The sequence below is a fragment of the Balaenoptera acutorostrata genome, chromosome 9 (assembly GCF_949987535.1).
Source record: "Balaenoptera acutorostrata chromosome 9, mBalAcu1.1, whole genome shotgun sequence".
NCBI classification, from domain to species: Eukaryota; Metazoa; Chordata; class Mammalia; order Artiodactyla; family Balaenopteridae; genus Balaenoptera; species Balaenoptera acutorostrata.
This window is the reverse complement of record NC_080072.1, coordinates 115,619,201-115,645,362: the sequence shown is the minus strand read 5'-3', so window position 1 is coordinate 115,645,362 and position 26,162 is coordinate 115,619,201.

Below are 26,162 nucleotides of genomic sequence, written 5' to 3'. Positions count from 1 at the left end.
TGCATCACAGCCCATGAACGAATTTTGTAAGAATTTCTCTCTCTTTCACTGTCTTTGTTTCACGGGTTTTGAAAAGTAATTTATTTTTATAATGGAGTTTAGCTGCCTTTCACGGCTGTGTTTATGTCGCTTTACACCCCCTTGACTCACTTACAGAGAGATATCAATACATAGGTTTGAAGATTCTTACTAGTCAGATATATTCTTGTGCGGTGAATAGGGGGTGTTGAGTCCAGTTCACTGAGCAAGGAGTAGGTCTTGTCTATTACATATTGGGTTCATGGAACGGTATCGGAACTAATTTGAAACCCTTGTTTTATGCATCACCCCACCTCACCTTTCCCGTTCAGCAGCCATAGTGTGTTTTCTAAACGTGTGACTCTGTTCTGTTTTGTAATTCAGTTCAAGTGTAGCGGTTTTTATATTGCCTCTATAAGTGATGTCTTATGATAAGTGTCTTTTATGTGTGACTTATTTCACTTAGAATCGTCGTACCTAAATCCACTCATCGTGCTGCTACTAGCCTTATGACGTTGATTTCATGGCTGAGTGATATTCCATTGTACATGAGGGCCACAACTTCTTTATCCATTCTTCTCTTTCCTAGGATATTTAAGGTGTAATGAAGTGGGGGTTCTTGTCAACAGAGCAGCCCTAAACTTTGGGGTGCCTGTGTCTTGCTGATTTTTAGTTTTCCCAATTTGTACTTCCATGAGTGGAAGTGCCCTATTCTCTCTAGCTCTGTTTTTTAGATGTTTTAGGAAACACCATACCCTTCTCCAGACTCGCCATTGGCAATTTACATCCCGCCCATCAGTGTAACAAGGCTCCCTTTCCTCCTTGGCCTCTCCTGCATTTCTTGTTTTTACACTTTTTTAGGAAGTTCCATTTGACCGATGGGAAGTGAGACCTCTTTGTAGTGCTGATTTGCATTTCCGGCTTGCTTGGTTGGCCAAAAAGGGCCTATGCGTTTTTTTCTGAATTTATTCAGGAAAAAACGCATACGCCCTTTTTGGCCAAGTGCATCCTTGTCGACGTTTGGCCGCTTTTCATGTGCTTTAGTGGCGAATCGAATCTAACTCCTGAAATTTGTTTCCTGCAATTCTGCCTTGCTTTCAAAGCCTCTTCGTTGCCTTCCCTCAATATAGTTTTGGACGATAGTTATAATTTAAAACTCTGCAGGTTTGTGAATTGCAGTGCCCCTGAGCTCCATTTTTCAACTCGCTTTTTGGGAGCTTCCCGCAGAGCCACTGGTTTGCTTCTGGCCCTGCTCTGGTTCTCAGTGGCAGGCTAAGCCTTTGCTTAATTCTTCTTCCTGATTGGAAATTAGAGTGACATGTGCCTGTCTGAGCATCTAGGGCTTGGCTCTCCTTGTTTCTCCTCCTTCCCCTTCTTCCTTTGGACAAATTCCAAATTCTGTGCAACTGGATGTTGAAGGTGCTGACATCCTCAAGTGGGGAGATTTTAAGGAAAAAGGCTGGAGGGGTGAATCCAACAACCAGGAAATTAGGAGTTTTGGTTCCTTTTCCAAAATCTTCCTGATCCAACCGTGTTCCATCTTCTGGGTGTCACAGGCATGTTTTAGCTGTAGGAAAGGTCCCGTGTATGTAAGGCGAACACCAGGGATTTTTCCAAATCAGTGTCTCCCCAAGCTCCAATCTGGGGAATTTTTAAGCTACTGGTACATGTGTGTTCATTAAGGGACTTGGGCTGTCGGCAGAGTCCGAACTTTAGATGATTGAAGTCTTCAGGTTCAGAAACGCTCACCATCGGCCTCCTTTAGTTTCCATTTTATCTGTAGTTGATAGATGATGTCGATATAGATATCTATTGTTTTTCAGATTATTTCCCCTTAGGGGTCATTAAAAAATATTGAGTATAGTTCCCTGTGCTATACAGTAGATCCTTGTTGATGATATATTTTATACATAGCAGTGTGTATATGTTAATCCGAAACTGTTAATTTATCCCTCCTCCCACCTTTCCCCTTTGGTAATAAAAAAATATAAGATTTTATACTTCTCAGAAATCTAGGAGCTGAAAGAGAGGTATCATTTTCAATGGAAAATCATTCAAAACAAGGTTGAAACTTCAACCAAGATTATTAGATGTGCATCCTTGGAAAGAAATCACTGCATTTCACTACTGTTGACCTGACAAATAAGACAAACCCCTCCACTGAACTTGCTTATAATAAAGTGATGGAAATATCAAATGGAAGTGTTAGAAACATCTTATTTTACACGAGCCTTATACACTGCTCTATGTTAATTACAGTTTGGCTCACACATCTGTTCATTGAAGTTACAATGTTCTCAAATTCTGTTACTGATCCTGCAGAGTGGGCCCCAACAAGGGTCTCCCTGCCCAGTGTCATTGGAGCCAACAGATCGAGACTGACTTTGGTTCAGAAGCAAAGGAAAACTTTATATTTTAATCAGAGAATGGAGAGGTGAGAGTGTGTGTTCCCCTGCGGGTTGTGGGCCGGGCTGCTGTGTAGGGATCCTGTCAGCATCAGCGGGAGGGAGGGGGCGGAGCTCTCAAGGGCCGGGTTGGCTGGAGCTCAGGCTCTATGTCGCAGAGTCTGCACGGGGCCCCACGAGCTGAGGTGTCGGCCCAGCCATTTTGCACTAGGAAATCGGATCTGAAGTGCCGGGTGTGGGACCTCTGCATGTGGAAACCTAGGAGCAAGTGAAATTAGACAAAGTACAAAGGACAAAATGGTTAGACTTTATTTTATTGCCCAGATTCTATTTTTATCTCCCAGGAATTTTTAATGGGCTTTGCCAGTGACAAAGCCCTCCTCTGCCTTTTGTCCCATTCCTCATTCGTGGGGCGCTGAGGGTGCAGACACCTCTTCTGTAAATGCTTCGTGCTGAGTTGGGTGTCCTCATACCTGGGGGGAGGGGCAGGACTTCTCTCCAGCAGCCTCCAGGTGAGGTTGATTGTCCCCAGGCCTCCTCCCTCACTGCTCGTCTGCCTGAGCACCAGCATTGGAAGTTTCATAGATTCTAATGACCTTTAAGGGTCCAGGAAAGAGATGTTCAGAGACGTTGTGGGGGGGTGGGCGGTTTTACGCTGCTCCACATTGGTTCGACCCCCTTAGGCTGACGGTTTCTGCCAGCCTAGATGCTCTGACCAGTAGTCTGCGCTTTCTTCAGTTAGGCCACTGAATTAACGTATAAACAGCACCAGGTATCAGAGCTCTGCTTGCTCAACTCCCAGACAGTCCAGGGCTGGTGGTGATCCAGGACCATGACGGCCACTCAGTCAACGGCCTTTTGAAGTAGCCAGGAGTACAGCCGGTCTCATTGGCCTCCGTCACCGCGGTGTCTGTAGGCTTTTCTATGGTGGCAGCGTTATTTACGGTTCCCCTGCCAAGTTTATTAGCTCCGCTCTGGGTGCAGTAAGTCCTGTAAGCAATAGTCTGCTCTTTTGGGGCACACTCTTGTTGTTTTCTGAGAGAAACTCCAGGTCAAGTGACGGTCACACGAGTCGTCATGGGGGCCCATTGCCCCCGGTTGTCTCTCTGGAGGTTGGTGTTGGACGGCCTCCTCACTCGAGGCCATTGTGCCCACGGAGCAATCCTGCAACTTCAGGGCATGGTGGGTGGTTAGGATCACCAAGTGGCATCCTTTACCCTTAGGAGGGAGCTGGCCTTGCGGGCTGCTGATTTCCAGGTTTTTAGATACCCCCAGTATCCTGGTCAGATGGAGTGGCTGGCCAATGCCTGGAGGGCATTCTTGCATTGTTCCATTTCAAGTGGTCCCAGTTTTTGCACTAATACTCCAAGGGTGATTCGCCTTGGACCAGGAATGTAAAGGTCAAAGGGTTTAGCTAACTTAGGGAGGTCCAGGGCAAGGGTCTGAATTGACTGCACTTTCCCTTCTTGAAAGGCTGCTTCTGGATTCTATTCAAAAGGATCATCATCTTTTCCTTTCAGTGTTTCATATAGAGGCCCAGTTATTGGACTGTAGTTAGGGATCCAGATGCAGCAAACCCCGGTCTCCCCAGGAACCCCTAAGCTGTCTTCTAGTTTTAGGAAGGGTGAGGCTGCAAATGGCTTCTTCCCTTTCCTGGGGTGGGCTTCTCCGACCTTCTGTGTGAATGAAACCCAGGAAGGTCACCTTAGTTTGTGATATTTGAGCCTTTTTCTTGGACACCTTCTATCTTTTATTGGCTAGGTAGTTCAGAGGCCTCCTTAGTCGGGCTGGTGATCAGAATGTCATCTGCATATTGAAGGAGGGTTCCCTTCTCCAGAGGTAGATCTTTTAGGTCTTTAGCTAACGTTTCCCAAAAGATGGTGTGGGGATTTTTGAACCCCTGGGGCAGGACGGCCCAGCAGCATTGTTTTTGTTGTATGTTGAGTCCTGCCACTCACAGCCAAAATTTCTTGTGACTCTGGGACTAATGGAATACAGAAGAAGGCATCATTGAAGTCTAATACAGAATACCATGTCCTGGTGTATGGTAGAATGACCAGCAGGGTGTAGGAATTTGGAACTACTAGATGTATATCCTCTGCGGCTTCACTGACTGTCCTGTCGTCCTCTACCAGGTACCCAGCAGCCCATGGGGCTCTTGTGGTCAGGCCCCTCCCAGGATATGGAGCTCACCTGGGCAGGTACCCAGCAGCCCATGGGACTCTCAGTGTTAGGCCACTCCCAGGATATGGAGTTCACCTGGGCATGTACCCAGCAACCCATGGGGCCCTCATGGTCAGGCCCCTCCCAGGATATGGAGCTCACCTGGGCAGGTATGCAGCAGCCCACAGGGCTCTCGTGGGCAGGCCCCTCCCTGGATATGGAGCTCCCCTGGACAGGTACCCTGGCAGGGCTGGGCACACAGGAACCGTGCACATAGCCCTCATTGCAGAGCACCCCCAGCACAACTGTAGCTCAGAGCTGACACAGAGCACCTCAGAGCAGAGCTTGAACTAACAAACAGCAGCTCCAACAGGTCTGTGACCCTAGGCTTCACTCTGTGCGGCCTCCCTCTGCCTGGTCTTCCAGGGGCTTCCACTGCAGCCGGGGCACCAGGCCTCTGTCTCCACCCACCACCCCTCCTCTCCCTGACTCCTGGGTTCCTCTCATTAGCAGAGGGTCTTCTTGAAGTTGTCTCCCACTCATGGACCAGATGAAATGATTAGAAAACAAGCCAGGGCTGCCGCCCCTTATCTATCCTGACTCTCGGGACCCTACACCTGTTCCTTGGATCTGGCCGGTGAGGAAGGCCCATTTTCTGCAACTCTGAGCCCCTGAGGGGCGAGGATTAGCTGACCTTTGCAGCCTGACACGGCCGGCCAGGCCTTCCCAGGTGTGCCTGGGTTGAGGTCAATATAAACACCCCTCCAGGCAGCAAAAGCCTCTGCAGCTGTGCCTGACGCCATATTCTCTGCCCCGTCAGCAGTCTTGGGGTTGGGATGGTGGGAGGGAGTAGGGCCCATGGCTCTATGAGTGGCCCGGTGTGACTGGGGCTCTGCTGGACTTCCTGCAGGAGTTGCCGGGCTGCCACCTGCTAAAGAAGAGGATGTGTCACCGATATTTCCTGCTGGAATTTCTCCCCGGGCAGAGGTGAGGAAGGAAAAAAGCAGTGGGGGCCGGGACAGGAGGGGTACCTCAGGCAGGGAAATGGAAAGCTTCCAGACGAGTGCCCGGAGCCAGGACCATCCTGGCTGGCCTGCAGGCACCAAGTCAGCCTGCGTGTCCAAGCCCCTTCCTCTAGCTTTTAAAGTCTTTGCACACATTCAGGTGTTTTACCTGGGAAGGGTGGGAAAAGTTCAGCAGGAACTGGCCTGGGGCTCAGCTCACATTTACTCAGAGACGCCTCCTCACGGTCCCCCAGCTTTGCAATGAGGACGCTCCTTGTGTTGGGGCTGCTGGCTGCATGGGAAATGATTCCCCACCTGTGACCAACTTCAGAATTGTTTACCACTGGAGCAAGTGCCCTGATAGGGTTTTCCTCTGTATGACCGGTGGGTTCTGTTTTTGTTTTTTTCTTTTTTGGTTCAAGGTAAGTTTTATTCCTCTTTTTGTATTTATGGATATAAGCATGGAAATAATTCATTCATATAAATATGTCTATGGGAAGGACAGAACTTTTTTTTCTGTTTTATTTTTTTAAGTACTGATTATTTTTTAATTTTTGAATTTATTTTATTCATTTTTTTATACAGCAGGTTCTTATTGGTTATCTATTTTATACATATAAGTGTATATATGTCAATCCCAGGCTCGCAATTCATCCCACCACCACCACCCTGCCACTTTTCCCCCTTGGTGTCCATACATTTGTTCTATACATCTGTGTCTCTATTTCTGCCTTGCAAACCGGATCATCTGTACCATTTTTCTAGGTTCCACATGTATGCGTTAATATACGATATTTGTTTTTCGCTTTCTGACTTACTTCACTCTGTATGACAGTCTCTAGATCTATCCACGTCTCTACAAATGACGCAACTTCATTCCTTTTTATGGCTGAGAAATATTGCATTTTATATATGTAGCACATCTTTTCCGTTCGTCTGTCTATGGGCACTTAGGTTGCTTCCATGACATGGGTATTGTGAATAGTGCTGCAGTGAACATTGTGGTGAATATGTCTTTTTTTTTTTTTTTTTGAATATGTCTTTTTGAATTATGGTTTTCTCTGGGTATATGGCCAGTAGTGGGATTGCTGGGTCATATGGTAATTCTATATTTAGTTTTTTAAGGAACCTCCATACTGTTCTCCATAGTGACTGTATCAACTTACATTTCCACAAATAGTGTAAGAGGGTTCCCTTTTCTCCACACCCTCTCCAGCATTTGTTGTTTGTAGATTTTCTGATGATGCCCATTCTAACTCGTGTGAGGTGATAACTCATTGTAGTTTTGGTTTATATTTCTCTAATAATTAGTGATGTTGAGCAGCTTTTCATGTGCTTCTTGGTCATCTGTATGTCTTCTTGGGACAAATGTCTATTTACGTCATCTCCCCATTTTTGGATTGGGTTGTTTGTTTTTTTACTGTTGAGCTGCATGAGCTTTTTATATACATTGGAGATTAATCCTTTGTCCATTGATTCGTTTGCAAATATTTTCTCCCATTCTGAGGGTTGTCTTTTCGTCTTGTTTGTAGTTTCCTTTGCTTTGCAAAAGCTTTTAGGTTTCATTTGCTCCCATTTGTTTATTATTGTTTTTTATTCCATTACTCTAGGAGGTGGATCAAAAAAGACCTTGCTGTGATTTATGTCAAAGAGTATTCTTCCTATGTTTTCCTCTAAGAGTTTTCTAGTGTCCGGTCTCACATTTTGGTCTCTAATGCATTTTGAGTTTATTTTTTGTGTATGGTGTTAGGGAGTGTTCTAATTTCATTCTTTTACATGTAGCTGTCCATTTTTCCCAGCACCACTTATTGAAGAGACTGGCTTTTCTCCATTGTATATCCTTGCCTCCTTTGTCATAGATTAGTGGGTCATAGGTGTGTAGGTTTATCTCTGGGCTTTCTTTTTTTTTTTTTTTTCTTTTACATCTTTATTGGAGTATAATTGCTTTACAATTGTGTGTTAGTTTCTGCTGTATAAAAAAGTGAATCAGCTATGCATATACATATAACACCATATCCCCTCCCTCTTGCACCTCCCTCTCACTCCCTTATCCCACCCTTTTAGGTGGTCACAAAGCACAGAGCTGATCTCCCTGTGCTATGTGGCTGCTTCCCAGTAGCTATCAATTTTACATTTGGTAGTGTATATATGTCCATACCACTCTCTCACTTTGTCCCAGCTTACCCTTCCCCCTCCCCATGTCCTCAAGTCCTTTCTCTACATCTGTGTCCTTAATCCTTTCCTGCCCCTAGGTTCTACATAAACTTTTTTTTTAGATTCCATATATATGTGTTAGCATACAGTGTTTGTTTTTCCCTTTCTGACTTACTTCACTCTGTAGGACAGACTCTAGATCCATCCACCTCACTAAAAATAACTCAATTTCGTTTCTTTTTATGGCTGAATCATGTTCCATTGTATATATGTGCCACATCTTCTTTATCCATTTATCTGTTGATGGACACTTAGGTTGCTTCCATGTCCTGGCTATTGTAAATAGAGCTACAGTGAACATTGTGGTACATGACTCTTTTTGAATTATGGTTTTCTCAGGGTAAATGTCCAGGAGTGGGTTTGCTGGGTTGTATGGTAGTTCTATTTTTAGTATTCAAGGAACCTTCATATAATTCTCCCTAGTGGCTATATCAATTTACATTCCCACCAACAGTGCAAGAGGGTTCCCTTTTCTCCAATTAATGCCTCTCCAGCATTTATTGTTGGTAGATTTTTTGATGATGGCCATTCTGACTGGTGTGAGGTGATACCTCGCTGTAGTTTTGATTTGCATTTCTCTAATGATTAGTGATGTTCAGCATCCTTTCATGTGTTTGTTGGCAACCTGTATATCTTCTTTGGAGAAATGTCTATTTAGGTCTTCTGCCCATTTTTGGATTGGGTTGTTTGGTTTTGTGATATTGAGCTACATGAGCTGCTTTTTGGAGATTAATCCTTTGCCATTTGCTTCATTTGAAAATATTTTCTCCCATTCTGATGGTTGTCTTTTCATCTTGCTTATGTTTTCCTTTGCTGTGCAAAAGAATTTATGTTTCATTAGGTCCCATTTTTTAATTTTTGTTTTTATTTCCATTTCTCTAGGAGGTGGGTCAAAAAGGATCTTGCTGTGATTTATGTCATAGACTGTTCTGCTTATGTTTTCCTCTAAGAGTTTTATAGTGGCTGGTCTTATATTTAGGTCTCTAATCCATTTTGAGTTTATTTTTGTGTATGGTGTTAGGGAGTGTTCTAATTTCATTCTTTTACATGTAGCTGTCCAGTTTTCCCAGCACCACTTACTGAAGACACTGTCTTTTCTCCGTTGTATACCCTTGCCTCCTTTGTCATAGATTAGTTAACCATAGGTACGTGGGTTTATCTCTGTGCTTTCTATCCTGTTCTATTGACCTATATTTCTGTTTTTGTGTCAGTACCATATTATCTTGATTACTGTAGCTTTGTAATATAGTCTGAAGTCTGGAAGTCTGATTCCTCCAGCTCTTTTTTTCCCCCTCAAGACTGCTTTGGCTATCCAGGGTCTTTTGTGTCTCCCTACAAATTTTAAGATTTTTTTTTCTTGTTCTGTAGAAAATGCCAAAGGTATTTTGATCGGGATTGCATTAAATCTGTAGATTGCTTTGGGTAGTATAGTCATTTTCACAATATTGATTCTTCTAATCCAAGAACATGGTATATGTCTCCATCTGTTTATATCATCTTTGATTTCTTTCATCAGCGTCTTATAGTTTTCTGAGTACAGGTCTTTTACTTCCTTAGGTAGGTTTATTCCTAGGTATTTTATTCTTTTTGTTGCAGTGGTAATGGGATTGTTTCCTTAATTTCTCTTTCTGATCTTTCATTGTTAGTGTATAGGAATGCAAGCAATTTCTGTGCATTAATTTTGTATCCTGCAACTTTACCAGATTCATTGATTAGCTCCAGTGGTTTTCTGGTGGCATCTTTAGGATTCTCTATCTATGATATTATGTCATCTGCAAACAGTGGCAATTTTACTCCTTCTTTTCCTTTTTGTATTCCTTTTATTTCTTTTTCTTCTCTGATTGCCATGGCTAGGACTTCCAAAACTATGTTGAATAGCAGTGGTGAGAGTGGACATCCTCGTCTTGTTCCTGATCTTAGAGGAAACGCTTGCAGTTTTTCACCATTGAGAATGGTGTTTGCTGCGGGTTTGTCATATATGACCTTTATTATGTTGAGGTAGTTTCCCTCTATGCCCACACTCTGCAGAGTTTTTATCGTAAATGGGTGTTGAATTTTCACAAAATCTTTTCCTTCATCTATTGAGATGATCATATGGTTTTATTCTACAATTTGTTAATACGGTGTATCACATTGATTTGTGTATATTGAAGAATCCTTGCATCCCTGGGATACACCCCACTTGATCATGGTGTATGATCCTTTTAATGTGTTGTTCGATTCTGTTTGCTAGTATTTGATTGAGGATTTTTACATCTATATTCATCAGTGATATTGGTCTATAATTTTCTTTCCTTGTAGTATCTCTGTCTGATTTTGGTATCAGGGTGATGGTGGTCTCATAGAATGAGTTTGGGAGTGTTCCTTCCCCTGCAATTGTTTTGAAGAATTTGAGAAGGTTGGGTGTTAGCTCTTCCCTAATGTTTGATAGAATTCACCTGTGATGCCATCTGGTTCTGGACTTTTGTTTGTTGGAAGATTTTTAATCACAGTTTCAATTTCCTTGCTTGTGATAGGTTTGTTCATATTTTCTATTTCTTCCTGGTTCAGTCTTGGAAGGTTATCCCTTTCTAAGAATTTGTCCATTTCTTCCAGGTTGTCCATTTTATTGGCATAGAGTTGCGTGTAGTAGTCTCTTAGGATGCTTTGTATTCCTGTGGTGTCTGTTGTAACTTCTCCTTTTTCACTTCTAATTTTGTTGATTTGAGTCCTCTCCCTCTTTTTCTTGAGTCTGGCTAAAGGTTGATCATTATTGCTTATCTTCTCAAAGAACCAGCTTTTAGGTTTATTGATTTTTGCTTTCGTTTTCTTTGTTTCTATTTCATTTATTTCTGCTCTGATCTTTAAGATTTCTTTCCTTCTACTAACTTTGGGTTTTGTTCTTCTTTCTCTAGTTCCTCTAGGTGTAAGGTTAGATTGTTTATTTGAGATTTTTCTTGTTTCTTGAGGTAGGCTTGTATTGCTATAAACTTCCCTCTTAGAACTGCTTTTGCCGCATCCCATAGGTTTTGGATCATCGTGTTTTTGTTGTCATTTGTCTCTAGGTAGTTTTTGATTTCCTCTTTGATTTCTTCAGTGATCTCTTGGTTATTTAGTAACGTATTGTTTAGCCTCCATGTGTTTGTGTTTTTTACGGTTTTTTTCCGTGTAATTGATTTCTAATCTCATAGCATTGTGGTCGGAACAGCTGCTTGACATGATTTCAGTTTTCTTAAATTTACTGAGGCTTTGTGACCCAAGATGTGATCTATCCTGGAGAATGTTCCGTGTGCAGTTAAGAAGAACGTGTAATCTGCTGTTTTTGGATGGAATGTCCTATAAATATCAATTAACTCTATCTGGTCTATTGTGTCATTTAAAGCTTGTGTTTCCTTATTAATTTTCTGTCTGGCTGATCTCCACTGGTGTAAGTGAGCTGTTAAAGTCCCCCACTATTATTGTGTTACTGTTGATTTCCTCTTTTATAGCTGTTAGCTGTTGCCTTATACATTGAGGTGCTCCTATGTTGGGTACATATATATTTATAATTGTTATATCTTCTTCTTGGATTGATCCCTTGACCATTATGTAGTGTCTTTCCTTGTCTCTTGTAACATTCTTTATTTTAAATTCTATTTTATCTGATATGAGTATTGCTACTCCAGGTTTCTTTTGATTTTCATTTGCATAGAGTATATTTTTCCATCGCCTCACTTTCAGTCTGTATGTGTCCCTAGGTCTGAAATGGGTCTCTTGTAGACAGCATATATATGGGTCTTGTTTTTGTATCCATTCAGCGAGCCTGTGTCTTTTGGTTGGGACATTTAGTGCATTCACATTTAAGGTAATTATCGATATGTATGTTCCTATTACTATTTTCTTAATTGTTATGGGGTTGTCTTGGTGGGTCCTTTTCTTCTCTTGTGTTTCCCACTTAGAGAAGTTCCTTTAGCATTTGGTGTAGAGCTGGTTTCATGCTGCTGAATTCTCTTAGCTTTTGCTTGTCTGTAGGGCTTTTGATTTCTCCATCAAATCTGAATGAGATCTTTGCAGGGTGGAGTACTCTTGGTTGTAGGTTCTTCCCTTTCATCACTTTAAATTGATCATGCCACTCCCTTCTGGCTTGGAGATTTTCTGCTGAGAAATCAGCTGTTATCCTTATGGGAGTTCCCTTGTATGTTATTTGTCATTTTTCCCTTGCTGCTTTAAATAATTTTTCTTTGTCGTTAATTTTTGTCAATTTGATTACTATGTGTCTTGTCATTTTTCTCCTTTGGTTTATCCTGCCTGGGACTCTCTGTGCTTCTGGACTTGGGTGGCTATTTCTTTTCCCATGCTAGGGAAGTTTTTGACCATAATCTCTTCAAATATATTCTCGGGTCCTTTCTCTCTCTTCTCCTTCTGGGACCCCTATCATGCGAATGTTGTTGTGTTTAATGTTGTCCCAGAGGACTCTTGGGGTGTCTTCATTTATTTTCATTCTTTTTCTTTATTCTGTTCCATGGCAGTGATTTCCACCTTTCTGTCTTCCAGGTCACTTATCCGTTCTTCTGCCACAGTTATTCTGCTACTGATTCCTTCTAGTATATTTTTCATTTCAGTTATTACATTGTTCACCTCTGTTTGTTTGTTCTTTAATTCTTCTAGGTGTTTGTTCCTTAATTCTTCTAGGTCTTTGTTAAGCATTTCTTGCGTCTTCTCGATCTTTGCCTCCTTTCTTTTTCCAAGGTCTTGGCTCAACTTCACTATCATTATTCTGAATTCTTTTTCTGGAAGGTTCCCTATCTCCACGTCATTTCGTTTTTTTTTTTTTTCTGGGGTTTTATCTTGTTCCTTGATCTGGTATAAAGTCCTCTGCCTTTTCATTTTGTCTATCTTTCTGTGAATGTGGTTTTCCTTCCACACGCTGCAGAATTGTAGTTCTTCTTCTGCTGTCTGCTCTCTGGTGGATGAGTCTATCTTAGAGGCTTGTGCAAGTTTCCTGGTGGGAGGGACTGGTGGTGGGTAGAGCTGGGTGTTGCTTTGGTGGGCAGAGCTTTAATCCGCTTGTCTGCGGATTAAATAAAACTTTAATAAAAAGTTTAATCCGCTTGTCTGCTGATGCATGGGGCTGGGTTCCCTCCCTGTTGGTTGTTTGGCCTGAGGCGACCCAGCACTGGAGCCTACCTTGCTCTTGGTGGGGCTAATGGCGGACTCTGGGAGGGCTCACACCAAGGACTATTTCCCAGAACTTCTGCTGCTAGTGTCGTTGTCCTCACGGTGAGCCACAGCCACAGCCACCACCTGCCTCTGCAGGAGACCCTCTAAAAGTAGCAGGTAGTTCTGGTCATTCTCCTACAGGGTCACTGATCCTTCCCCTGGGTCCTGATGTGCACACTACTTTGTGTGTGCCCTCCAAGAGTGGAGTATCTGAGTGGAGTTGAGACTCTGAGACTCTGCGTGGAGTCACACAGACTCTGGGTCCTGTGAAGCTTCGATGTTTTGTGGTTCTAGAAATCCTATAGGAGACGGTCCACAGCAGGTGAAGCTAATGTTGTCAGTAGAGGTGTTGAAGCCAAAGATCTGCAGTTCCGACTAGAGGTGCCGATGTACATACAGGACAAAATCATCTCGTGTGAATGTAGTTCAGGCATGTTTAAGATGAATGCAGTCATGTTATTGCCTACCATATTCTATCTTGAGCCTCTCCTCAGGGACCCCCTCCTCAGTTCCTGAGGCTCCTGTAAGTCATGTACAGGGGACTGGAGAGTGGGCTCTGTCCAGTCTGAGCCCTGAGTTACCATGTGTGTATCTTAGGATACTTTGTATTTCTGTGGTGTCTGTCTGTTGTAACATCATCTCTTTCATTTCAGATTTATTTGGGCCCTCTCTTTTTAAAAAAACATACTACTGTTGTCTTTTATTCTTTACAGAAGTTTAATAAGTGTTTGATCTACTATCCTTACCCTATGTATACTTTTTGCAGTGAGATTTTTACTTTTCTTTGTTTCCTTGTTACTATCAATAATTAGTGAGACTTCTTTTAAGCTACCTTCAACATTGCTTATAAAGCTGCTTTATTAGTGATGACAGAGCCTTAATGGAAGTCATGTTCTGGTTGTAAATTAGAATGCAATGTGCCAGCAAAAAGCCCCTTAAGTTTATGTCTCATTACTTCTTGTTCTTTTTTTAATTTAATTTTTATTTTTTGTCAGAGCAAATTTGATTAAAATGTTTTGTTTCTTCTAGGTGTGCAAGATGTGGTTCTTTTAAACATATACATATATCTATTCTTCTTTGCATCATTTTCCCATGTAGGTTATGACACAATGTTGAGCAGTCTTGTCTTGGTATTACATAGGTCTTTGGTGATTACATATTTCACATGTGTTTCTATATCTATCTTAACCCCAATATCCGAATGTATCCAATCCTCACACCTATCCATTTGCTGAACCATAAGTTTGTTTAATGAATCTGTGATTGCATTTCTCTGTGGAAATATCTTCATTGGTATCAATTTTTAGCTAAGACCTATAAGTGATATTATAGGATATGTGTCTTTGGCTTTCTGACTTAGTACAATTTGCCTGATTACCTCAAGAATCATACATGGTGCTGCAAATGGCATTGTTTCATTTTTTTCCCTGGCTAATATTCCATCTGTACGTGTACCAGTTCTTCTTTGGCCACGCACCTCTTGATGGACTTTCTGGTTGCCTCCATGTCTTGGCTATTGTAATACTGCTGCAATGCATATTTTCTTGCCTGTGTCTTTCCAGTTCTATCTTCTTATGTTATAGGCCAAGGAGTGGGCTTGCTGTATCATATGGTAGCTCAGTGTGTACGTTTTAAAGGCACCACCATTCAGTTCTCATTAGTGGCTCTTTCCAGATTACGTCCCACTTAAAATTGAGGGTATGCATTTCTCCAAAACACCTTCAATATTTATTGTTTGTAGTTTTCTTACTGATGGTTATTCTAACAGGTGCGAGCTGATACCTCTCTGTGGTTGAATTTGCATGTGTCCCAAAATCTGTTGAAATTGAGCTTTAAAGCATGCCCTTTCAATTTATCAAACTGTGATTATAGCTTAGTTCTTCAAAGTGTTTTCTTAAAGTAAGTGTCACATTTTGAAAATTTTTGGCCATTATCTCCCTCAAGACATTTTGAAGGCAGGTTTCATTTACAGCCCTGAAGTACTTGTTCATATGAAGTGACCATTAGCACAGGTTTGAAAGCTGCTTTGGCAGGTAACGGCCAGAGGGCGGCAGCCTTACCACGTTCCCCAATCTGCTAACTAGGGAAGGAGCCTTCAGCCCCAAAGGTGTCCACCCTTATGTCTCATCCAGCTGTGGTTCTACATATGGTCAATCTAGGTTGCATCACAGCCCCTGAATGAATTGTGTGAGAATTTCTCTCTCTTTCAAAGTCTTTGTTTCATGGGTATTTAAAAGTAGTTTATTTTTATAATGGGGTTTAGCTGCTTTTCACTGCTGTGTCTATGCCGCTTTACACCCACTTGACTCACTTACAGAGAGATATCAATACATAGGTTTTAAGATTCTTACTAGTCAGATATAGTCTTGTGCGGTGAATAGGGGGTGTTGAGTCCAGTTCACTGAGCAAGGAGTAGGTCTTGTCTATTACCTATTGGGTTTATGGAACGGTATTGGAGCTAATTTGAAACCCCTGTTTTATGCATCACCCCACCTCACCTTTCCCGTTCAGCAGCCATACTGTGTTAACTAAACGTGTGACTCTGTTCTGTTTTGTAATTCAGTTCAAGTGTAGCGGTTTTTACATTCCCTCTATAAGTGATATCTTATGATAAGTGTCTTTTTCTGTGTGACTTATTTCTCTTAGATCTTCGTACCTAAATCCACTCATCATGCTGCTACTAGTCTTATGACATTGATTTCATGGCTGAGTGATATTCCATTGTACATAAGGACCAAAATTTCTTTATCCATTTTTCTCTTTCCTGGGATATTTAAGGTGTAATGAAGTGGAGGTTCTTGTCAACAGAGCAGCCCTAAACGTTGGGGTGCCTGGGTCTTGCTGATTTTTAATTTTCCCAATTTATACACCCATGAGTGGAAGTGCCCTATGCTCTCTAAGCTGTGTTTTTTAGATGTTTCAGGACACACCGTACACTTCTCCAGAGTGGCTGTTGGCAATTTACATCCCGCCCATCAGCATAGCAAGGCTCCCATTTCTCCATGGCCTGTCCTGCATTTCTGGTTTTGACACATTTTTCAGCATGGCCCTTTTGACTGATGGGAAGCGAGACTACTTTGTAGCGCTGATTTGCCGTTCCAGGTTGCTTGGTGGGCCAAAAAGGGCGTATGCGTTTTTTCCTGAATATATTCAGGAAAAAACGCATACGCCCTTTTTGGCCAAGGGCATCATTGTCCACGTTTTGCCGCTTTTCATGTGCTTTCAAGGTGATTCGAATCTACCTCCTGAAATCTGTTTCCTGCAATTCTGCCTTGCTTTCAAATCCTCTTCGTTGCCTTCCCTCAATATATTTGTGGACGAGAGTTGTCATTTATAACTCTGCAGGTTTGTGAATTGCAGTGCCCCTGAGCTCCAGTTTTCAAGTCGCTTTTATGGGAGCTGGCCGCAAAAGTGCAGGACTGCTTCAGGCCCTCTTCTGGTTCTGGGGGGCAGGATGAGCTTGTGGTTAATTCTTCTTCCTCATGGGAAAATAGAGTGACCTGTGCCTGTCCCAACACCTAGAGCTAGTCTCTCATTGGTTCCCCCTCTTCCCGTTCATCCTCAGGACAAATAGCAACCAGTATGGAAAAGGAGGTTAAAGGTGCTGATTCTCCAAGGAGGGAGATGGCTAGTAAAGTGGCTGGAATGGCGGACCCGAGCACAAGGAGATGAGAAATGAGGTGCGTTTTAGAAACATTTCCGATCACACGGTGTACCATCTTCTGGGTTTCTCATGCATGTTTTCGACGTAGGAAGATGCCCTTGAACCTGGAGATTTGGGACCCATGGGATGGGTACCATGCAGTATTACTTTAAAGGGTCTGCATTGGCTCACCCAACCTCACCAAACCTCTCAGCCCCAAGAGTGTCCACCCTTATGTCTCAATCAGCTGTGGGTCTAGATATGGTCAATCCAGGTTGCATCACAGCCCCTGAACGAATTTTGTAAGAAATTCTCTCTCTTTCACTGTCTTTGTTTCACGGGTTTTGAAAAGTAATTTATTTTTATAATGGGGTTTAGCTGCTTTTCACGGCTGTGTTTAGGCCGCTTTACACCCCCTTGACTCACTTACCGAGAGATATCAATACATAGGTTTGAAGATTCTTACTAGTCAGATATATGCTTGTCCGGTGAATAGGGTGTGTTGAGTCCAGTTCACTGAGAAAGGAGTAGGTCTTGTTTATTACCCATTGGGTTTATGGAACGGAATCGGAGCTAATTTGAAACCCTTGTTTGATGCATCACCCCACCTCACCTTTCCCGTTCAGCAGCCATAGTGTGCTTTCTAAACGTGTGACTCTGTTCTGTTTTGCAATTCAGTTCAAGTGTAGCGGTTTTTACATTCCCTCTGTAAGTGATATCTTATGATAAGTGTCTTTTTCTGTGTGACTTATTTCACTTAGAATCGTCGTACCTAAATCCACTCATCGTGCTGCTACTAGCCTTATGACGTTGATTTCATGGCTGAGTGATATTCCATTGTACATGCGGACCCGAACTTCTTTATCCATTTTTCTCTTTCCTACGATATTTAAGGTGTAATGAAGTGGGGGTTCTTGTCAACAGAGCGCCCTAAACTTTGGGGTGCCTGTGTCTTGCTGATTTTTAGTTTTCCCAATTTATAGGCCCATGAGTGGAAGTGCCCTATGCTCTCCAAGCTGTGTTTTTTAGATGTTTCAGGACACACCGTACACCTCTCCAGAGCGGCTGTTGGCAATTTACATCCCGCCCATCAGCGTAGCCAGGCTCCCATTTCTCCATGGCCGGTCCTGCATTTCTGGTTTTGACACTTTTTTCCGCATGGCCCTTTTGCCCGCTGGGAAGCCAGACTTCTTTGGAGCGCTGATTTGCCTTTCCAGGTTGCTTGGTTGGCCAAAAAGGGCGTATGCGTTTTTTCCTGAATATATTCAGGAAAAAACGCATACGCCCTTTTTGGCCAAGGGCATCATTGTCCACGTTTTGCCGCTTTTCATGTGCTTTCAAGGCGATTCGAATCTACCTCCTGAAATCTGTTTCCTGCAATTCTGCCTTGCTTTCAAATCCTCTTCCTTGCCTTCCCTCAATATATTTGTGGACGAGAGTTATGATTTATAACTCTGCAGGTTTGTGAATTACAGTGCCCCTGAGCTCCATTTTTCAACTCGCTTTTTTGGGAGCTGGCCGCATAAGTGCAGGATTGCTTCAGGCCCTCTTCTAGTTCTGGGGGGCAGGATGAGCCTGTGGTTAATTCTTCTTCCTGTTGGGAAACTAGAGTGACCTGTGCCTGTCCCAACACCTAGAGCTAGTCTCTCATTGGTTCCCCCTCTTCCCGTTCATCCTCAGGACAAATTGCAACCTGTATGGAACAGGAGGTTAAAGGTGCTGATTCTCCAAGGAGGGAGATGGCTAGTAAAGCGGCTGGAATGGCGAACCCGAGCACAAGGAAATGAGAAATGAGGTGCGTTTTAGAAACCTTTCCCGATCACACGGTGTACCATCTTCTGGGTTTCTCATGCATGTTTTCGAGGTAGGAAGTTGCCCTTGGACCTGGAGATTTGGGACCCATGGGATGGGTACCATGCAGTATTACTTTAAAGGGTCTGCGTTGGCTCACCCAACCTCACCAAACCTCTCAGCCCCAAGAGTGTCCACCCTTATGTCTCAATCAGCTGTGGGTCTAGATATGGTCAATCCAGGTTGCATCACAGCCCCTGAACGAATTTTGTAAGAATTTCTCTCTCTTTCACTGTCTTTGTTTCACGGGTTTTGAAAAGTAATTTATTTTTATAATGGGGTGTAGCTGCTTTTCACGGCTGTGTTTATGCCGCTGTACACCCCCTTGACTCACTTACCGAGAGATATCAATACATAGGTTTGAAGATTCTTACTAGTCAGATATATGCTTGTCCGGTGAATAGGGGCTGTTGAGTCCAGTTCACTGAGCAAGGAGTAGGTCTTGTTTATTACCCATTGGGTTTATGGAACGGAATCGGAGCTAATTTGAAACCCTTGTTTGATGCATCACCCCACCTCACCTTTCCCGTTCAGCAGCCATAGTGTGCTTTCTAAACGTGTGACTCTGTTCTGTTTTGTAATTCAGTTCAAGTGTAGCGGTTTTTAAATTCCCTCTAGAAGTGATATCTTATGATAAGTGTCTTTTTCTGTGTGACTTATTTCACTTAGAATCGTCGTACCTAAATCCACTCATCGTGCTGCTACTAGCCTTATGACGTTCATTTCATGGCTGAGTGATATTCCATTGTACATGCGGACCCGAACTTCTTTATCCATTTTTCTCTTTCCTAGGATATTTAAGGTGTAATGAAGTGGGGGTTCTTGTCAACAGAGCGCCCTAAACTTTGGGGTGCCTGTGTCTTGCTGATTTTTAGTTTTCCCAATTTATAGGCCCATGAGTGGAAGTGCCCTATGCTCTCCAAGCTGTGTTTTTTAGATGTTTCAGGACACACCGTACACCTCTCCAGAGCGGCTGTTGGCAATTTACATCCCGCCCATCAGCGTAGCCAGGCTCCCATTTCTCCATGGCCAGTCCTGCATTTCTGGTTTTGACACTTTTTTCCGCGTGGCCCTTTTGCCCGCTGGGAAGCCAGACTTCTTTGGAGCGCTGATTTGCCTTTCCAGGTTGCTTGGTTGGCCAAAAAGGGCGTATGCGTTTTTTCCTGAATATATTCAGGAAAAAACGCATACGCCCTTTTTGGCCAAGGGCATCATTGTCCACGTTTTGCCGCTTTTCATGTGCTTTCAAGGCGATTCGAATCTACCTCCTGAAATCTGTTTCCTGCAATTCTGCCTTGCTTTCAAATCCTCTTCGTTGCCTTCCCTCAATATATTTGTGGACGAGAGTTATGATTTATAACTCTGCAGGTTTGTGAATTACAGTGCCCCTGAGCTCCATTTTTCAACTCGCTTTTTTGGGAGCTGGCCGCATAAGTGCAGGATTGCTTCAGGCCCTCTTCTAGTTCTGGGGGGCAGGATGAGCCTGTGGTTAATTCTTCTTCCTGTTGGGAAACTAGAGTGACCTGTGCCTGTCCCAACACCTAGAGCTAGTCTCTCATTGGTTCCCCCTCTTCCCGTTCATCCTCAGGACAAATTGCAACCTGTATGGAACAGGAGGTTAAAGGTGCTGATTCTCCAAGGAGGGAGATGGCTAGTAAAGCGGCTGGAATGGCGAACCCGAGCACAAGGAAATGAGAAATGAGGTGCGTTTTAGAAACCTTTCCCGATCACACGGTGTACCATCTTCTGGGTTTCTCATGCATGTTTTCGAGGTAGGAAGTTGCCCTTGGACCTGGAGATTTGGGACCCATGGGATGGGTACCATGCAGTATTACTTTAAAGGGTCTGCGTTGGCTCACCCAACCTCACCAAACCTCTCAGCCCCAAGAGTGTCCACCCTTATGTCTCAATCAGCTGTGGGTCTAGATATGGTCAATCCAGGTTGCATCACAGCCCCTGAACGAATTTTGTAAGAATTTCTCTCTCTTTCACTGTCTTTGTTTCACGGGTTTTGAAAAGTAATTTATTTTTATAATGGGGTGTAGCTGCTTTTCACGGCTGTGTTTATGCCGCTGTACACCCCCTTGACTCACTTACCGAGAGATATCAATACATAGGTTTGAAGATTCTTACTAGTCAGATATATGCTTGTCCGGTGAATAGGGGCTGTTGAGTCCAGTTCACTGAGCAAGGAGTAGGTCTTGTTTATTACCCATTGGGTTTATGGAACGGAATCGGAGCTAATTTGAAACCCTTGTTTGATGCATCACCCCACCTCACCTTTCCCGTTCAGCAGCCATAGTGTGCTTTCTAAACGTGTGACTCTGTTCTGTTTTGTAATTCAGTTCAAGTGTAGCGGTTTTTAAATTCCCTCTGTAAGTGATATCTTATGATAAGTGTCTTTTTCTGTGTGACTTATTTCACTTAGAATCGTCGTACCTAAATCCACTCATCGTGCTGCTACTAGCCTTATGACGTTCATTTCATGGCTGAGTGATATTCCATTGTACATGCGGACCCGAACTTCTTTATCCATTTTTCTCTTTCCTAGGATATTTAAGGTGTAATGAAGTGGGGGTTCTTGTCAACAGAGCGCCCTAAACTTTGGGGTGCCTGTGTCTTGCTGATTTTTAGTTTTCCCAATTTATAGGCCCATGAGTGGAAGTGCCCTATGCTCTCCAAGCTGTGTTTTTTAGATGTTTCAGGACACACCGTACACCTCTCCAGAGCGGCTGTTGGCAATTTACATCCCGCCCATCAGCGTAGCCAGGCTCCCATTTCTCCATGGCCAGTCCTGCATTTCTGGTTTTGACACTTTTTTCCGCGTGGCCCTTTTGCCCGCTGGGAAGCCAGACTTCTTTGGAGCGCTGATTTGCCTTTCCAGGTTGCTTGGTTGGCCAAAAAGGGCGTATGCGTTTTTTCCTGAATATATTCAGGAAAAAACGCATACGCCCTTTTTGGCCAAGGGCATCATTGTCCACGTTTTGCCGCTTTTCATGTGCTTTCAAGGCGATTCGAATCTACCTCCTGAAATCTGTTTCCTGCAATTCTGCCTTGCTTTCAAATCCTCTTCGTTGCCTTCCCTCAATATATTTGTGGACGAGAGTTATGATTTATAACTCTGCAGGTTTGTGAATTACAGTGCCCCTGAGCTCCATTTTTCAACTCGCTTTTTTGGGAGCTGGCCGCATAAGTGCAGGATTGCTTCAGGCCCTCTTCTAGTTCTGGGGGGCAGGATGAGCCTGTGGTTAATTCTTCTTCCTGTTGGGAAACTAGAGTGACCTGTGCCTGTCCCAACACCTAGAGCTAGTCTCTCATTGGTTCCCCCTCTTCCCGTTCATCCTCAGGACAAATTGCAACCTGTATGGAACAGGAGGTTAAAGGTGCTGATTCTCCAAGGAGGGAGATGGCTAGTAAAGCGGCTGGAATGGCGAACCCGAGCACAAGGAAATGAGAACTGAGGTGCGTTTTAGAAACCTTTCCCGATCACACGGTGTACCATCATCTGGGTTTCTCATGCATGTTTTCGAGGTAGGAAGTTGCCCTTGGACCTGGAGATTTGGGACCCATGGGATGGGTACCATGCAGTATTACTTTAAAGGGTCTGCGTTGGCTCACCCAACCTCAACAAACCTCTCAGCCCCAAGAGTGTCCACCCTTATGTCTCAATCAGCTGTGGGTCTAGATATGGTCAATCCAGGTTGCATCACAGCCCCTGAACGAATTTTGTAAGAATTTCTCTCTCTTTCACTGTCTTTGTTTCACGGGTTTTGAATAGTAATTTATTTTTATAATGGGGTGTAGCTGCTTTTCACGGCTGTGTTTATGCCGCTGTACACCCCCTTGACTCACTTACAGAGAGATATCAATACATAGGTTTGAAGATTCTTACTAGTCAGATATATGCTTGTCCGGTGAATAGGGGGTGTTGAGTCCAGTTCACTGAGCAAGGAATAGGTCTTGTTTATTACCTATTGGGTTTATGGAACGGAATCGGAGCTAATTTGAAACTCTTGTTTGATGCATCACCCCACCTCACCTTTCCCGTTCAGCAGCCATAGTGTGTTTCCTAAACGTGTGACTCTGTTCTGTTTTGTAATTCAGTTCAAGTGTAGCGGTTTTTACATTCCCTCTATAAGTGATATCTTATGATAAGTGTCTTTTTCTGTGTGACTTATTTCACTTAGAATCGTCGTACCTAAATCCACTCATCGTGCTGCTACTAGCCTTATGACGTTGATTTCATGGCTGAGTGATATTCCATTGTACATGAGGACCCCAACTTCTTTATCCATTTTTCTCTTTCCTAGGATATTTAAGGTGTAATGAAGTGGGGGTTCTTGTCAACAGAGCAGCCCTAAACTTTGGGGTGCCTGTGTCTTGCTGATTTTTAGTTTTCCCAATTTATAGGCCCATGAGTGGAAGTGCCCTATGATCTCCAAGCTGTGTTTTTTAAATGTTTCAGGACACACCGTACACTTCTCCAGAGTGGCTGTTGGCAATTTACATCCCGCCCATCAGCATAGCAAGACTCCCATTTCTCCATGGCCGGTCCTGCATTTCTGGTTTTGACACTTTTTTCCGCATGGCCCTTTTGCCCGCTGGGAAGCGAGACTTCTTTTGAGTGATGATTTGCCTTTCCAGGTTGCTTGTTTGGCCACAAAGGGCTTATGCGTTTTTTCCTGAATATATTCAGGAAAAAACGCATACGCCCTTTTTGGCCAAGGGCATCATTGTCCACGTTTTGCTGCTTTTCATGTGCTTTCAAGGCGATTCGAATCTACCTCCTGAAATCTGTTTCCTGCAATTCTGCCTTGCTTTCAAAGCCTCTTCGTTTCCTTCCCTCAATATATTTGTGGACGAGAGTTATCATTTATAACTCTGTAGGTTTGTGAATTGCAGTGCCCCTGAGCTCCATTTTTCAACTCGCTTTTTTGGGAGCTGGCCGCATAAGTACATGATTGCTTCAGGCCCTCTTCTAGTTCTGGGGGGCAGGATGAGCCTGTGGTTAATTCTTCTTCCTGATGGGAAAATAGAGTGACCTGTGCCTGTCCCAACACCTAGAGCTAGTCTCTCATTGGTTCCCCCTCTTCCCGTTCATCCTCAGGACAAATTGCAACCTGTACAGAACAGGAGGTTAAAGGTGCTGATTCTCCAAGGAGGGATATGGCTAGTAAATCGGCTGGAATGGCGAACCCGAGCCAAGGAGATGAGAAATGAGGTGCGTTTTAGAAACCTTTCCCGATCACACGGTGTACCATCTTCTGGGTTTCTCATGCATGTTTTCGATGTAGGAAGATGCCCTTGAACCTGGAGATTTGGGACCCATGGGATGGGCACCATGCAGTATTACTTGAAAGGGTCTGCGTTGGCTCACCCAACCTCACCGAACCTCTCAGCCCCAAGAGTGTCCACCCTTATGTCTCAATCAGCTGTGGGTCTAGATATGGTCAATCCAGGTTGCATCACAGCCCCTGAACGAATTTTGTAAGAATTTCTCTCTCTTTCACTGTCTTTGTTTCACGGGTTTTGAAAAGTAATTTATTTTTATAATGGGGTGTAGCTGCTTTTCACGGCTGTGTTTATGCCGCTGTACACCCCCTTGACTCACTTACAGAGAGATATCAATACATAGGTTTGAAGATTCTTACTAGTCAGATATATGCTTGTCCGGTGAATAGGGGGTGTTGAGTCCAGTTCACTGAGCAAGGAGTAGGTCTTGTTTATTACCTATTGGGTTTATGGAAAGGAATCGGAGCTAATTTGAAACCCTTGTTTGATGCATCACCCCACCTCACCTTTCCCGTTCAGCAGCCATAGTGTGCTTTCTAAACGTGTGACTCTGTTCTGTTTTGTAATTCAGTTCAAGTGTAGCGGTTTTTACATTCCCTCTGTAAGTGATATCTTATGATAAGTGTCTTTTTCTGTGTGACTTATTTCACTTAGAATCGTCGTTCCTAAATCCACTCATCGTGCTGCTACTAGCCTTATGACGTTGATTTCATGGCTGAGTGATATTCCATTGTACATGCGGACCCGAACTTCTTTATCCATTTTTCTCTTTCCTAGGATATTTAAGGTGTAATGAAGTGGGGGTTCTTGTCAACAGAGCGCCCTAAACTTTGGGGTGCCTGTGTCTTGCTGATTTTTAGTTTTCCCAATTTATAGGCCCATGAGTGGAAGTGCCCTATGCTCACCAAGCTGTGTTTTTTAGATGTTTCAGGACACACCGTACACCTCTCCAGAGCGGCTGTTGGCAATTTACATCCCGCCCATCAGCGTAGCCAGGCTCCCATTTCTCCATGGCCGGTCCTGCATTTCTGGTTTGGACACTTTTTTCCGCATGGCCCTTTTGCCCGCTGGGAAGCCAGACTTCTTTGGAGCGCTGATTTGCCTTTCCAGGTTGCTTGGTTGGCCAAAAAGGGCGTATGCGTTTTTTCCTGAATATATTCAGGAAAAAACGCATATGCCCTTTTTGGCCAAGGGCATCATTGTCCACGTTTTGCCGCTTTTCATGTGCTTTCAAGGCGATTCGAATCTACCTCCTGAAATCTGTTTCCTGCAATTCTGCCTTGCTTTCAAATCCTCTTCGTTGCCTTCCCTCAATATATTTGTGGACGAGAGTTATGATTTATAACTCTGCAGGTTTGTGAATTACAGTGCCCCTGAGCTCCATTTTTCAACTCGCTTTTTTGGGAGCTGGCCGCATAAGTGCAGGATTGCTTCAGGCCCTCTTCTAGTTCTGGGGGGCAGGATGAGCCTGTGGTTAATTCTTCTTCCTGTTGGGAAACTAGAGTGACCTGTGCCTGTCCCAACACCTAGAGCTAGTCTCTCATTGGTTCCCCCTCTTCCCGTTCATCCTCAGGACAAATTGCAACCTGTATGGAACAGGAGGTTAAAGGTGCTGATTCTCCAAGGAGGGAGATGGCTAGTAAAGCGGCTGGAATGGCGAACCCGAGCACAAGGAAATGAGAAATGAGGTGCGTTTTAGAAACCTTTCCCGATCACACGGTGTACCATCTTCTGGGTTTCTCATGCATGTTTTCGAGGTAGGAAGTTGCCCTTGGACCTGGAGATTTGGGACCCATGGGATGGGTACCATGCAGTATTACTTTAAAGGGTCTGCGTTGGCTCACCCAACCTCACCAAACCTCTCAGCCCCAAGAGTGTCCACCCTTATGTCTCAATCAGCTGTGGGTCTAGATATGGTCAATCCAGGTTGCATCACAGCCCCTGAACGAATTTTGTAAGAATTTCTCTCTCTTTCACTGTCTTTGTTTCACGGGTTTTGAAAAGTAATTTATTTTTATAATGGGGTGTAGCTGCTTTTCACGGCTGTGTTTATGCCGCTGTACACCCCCTTGACTCACTTACAGAGAGATATCAATACATAGGTTTGAAGATTCTTACTAGTCAGATATATGCTTGTCCGGTGAATAGGGGGTGTTGAGTCCAGTTCACTGAGCAAGGAATAGGTCTTGTTTATTAACTATTGGGTTTATGGAACGGAATCGGAGCTAATTTGAAACTCTTGTTTGATGCATCACCCCACCTCACCTTTCCCGTTCAGCAGCCATAGTGTGCTTTCTAAACGTGTGACTCTGTTCTGTTTTGTAATTCAGTTCAAGTGTAGCGGTTTTTACATTCCCTCTATAAGTGATATCTTATGATAAGTGTCTTTTTCTG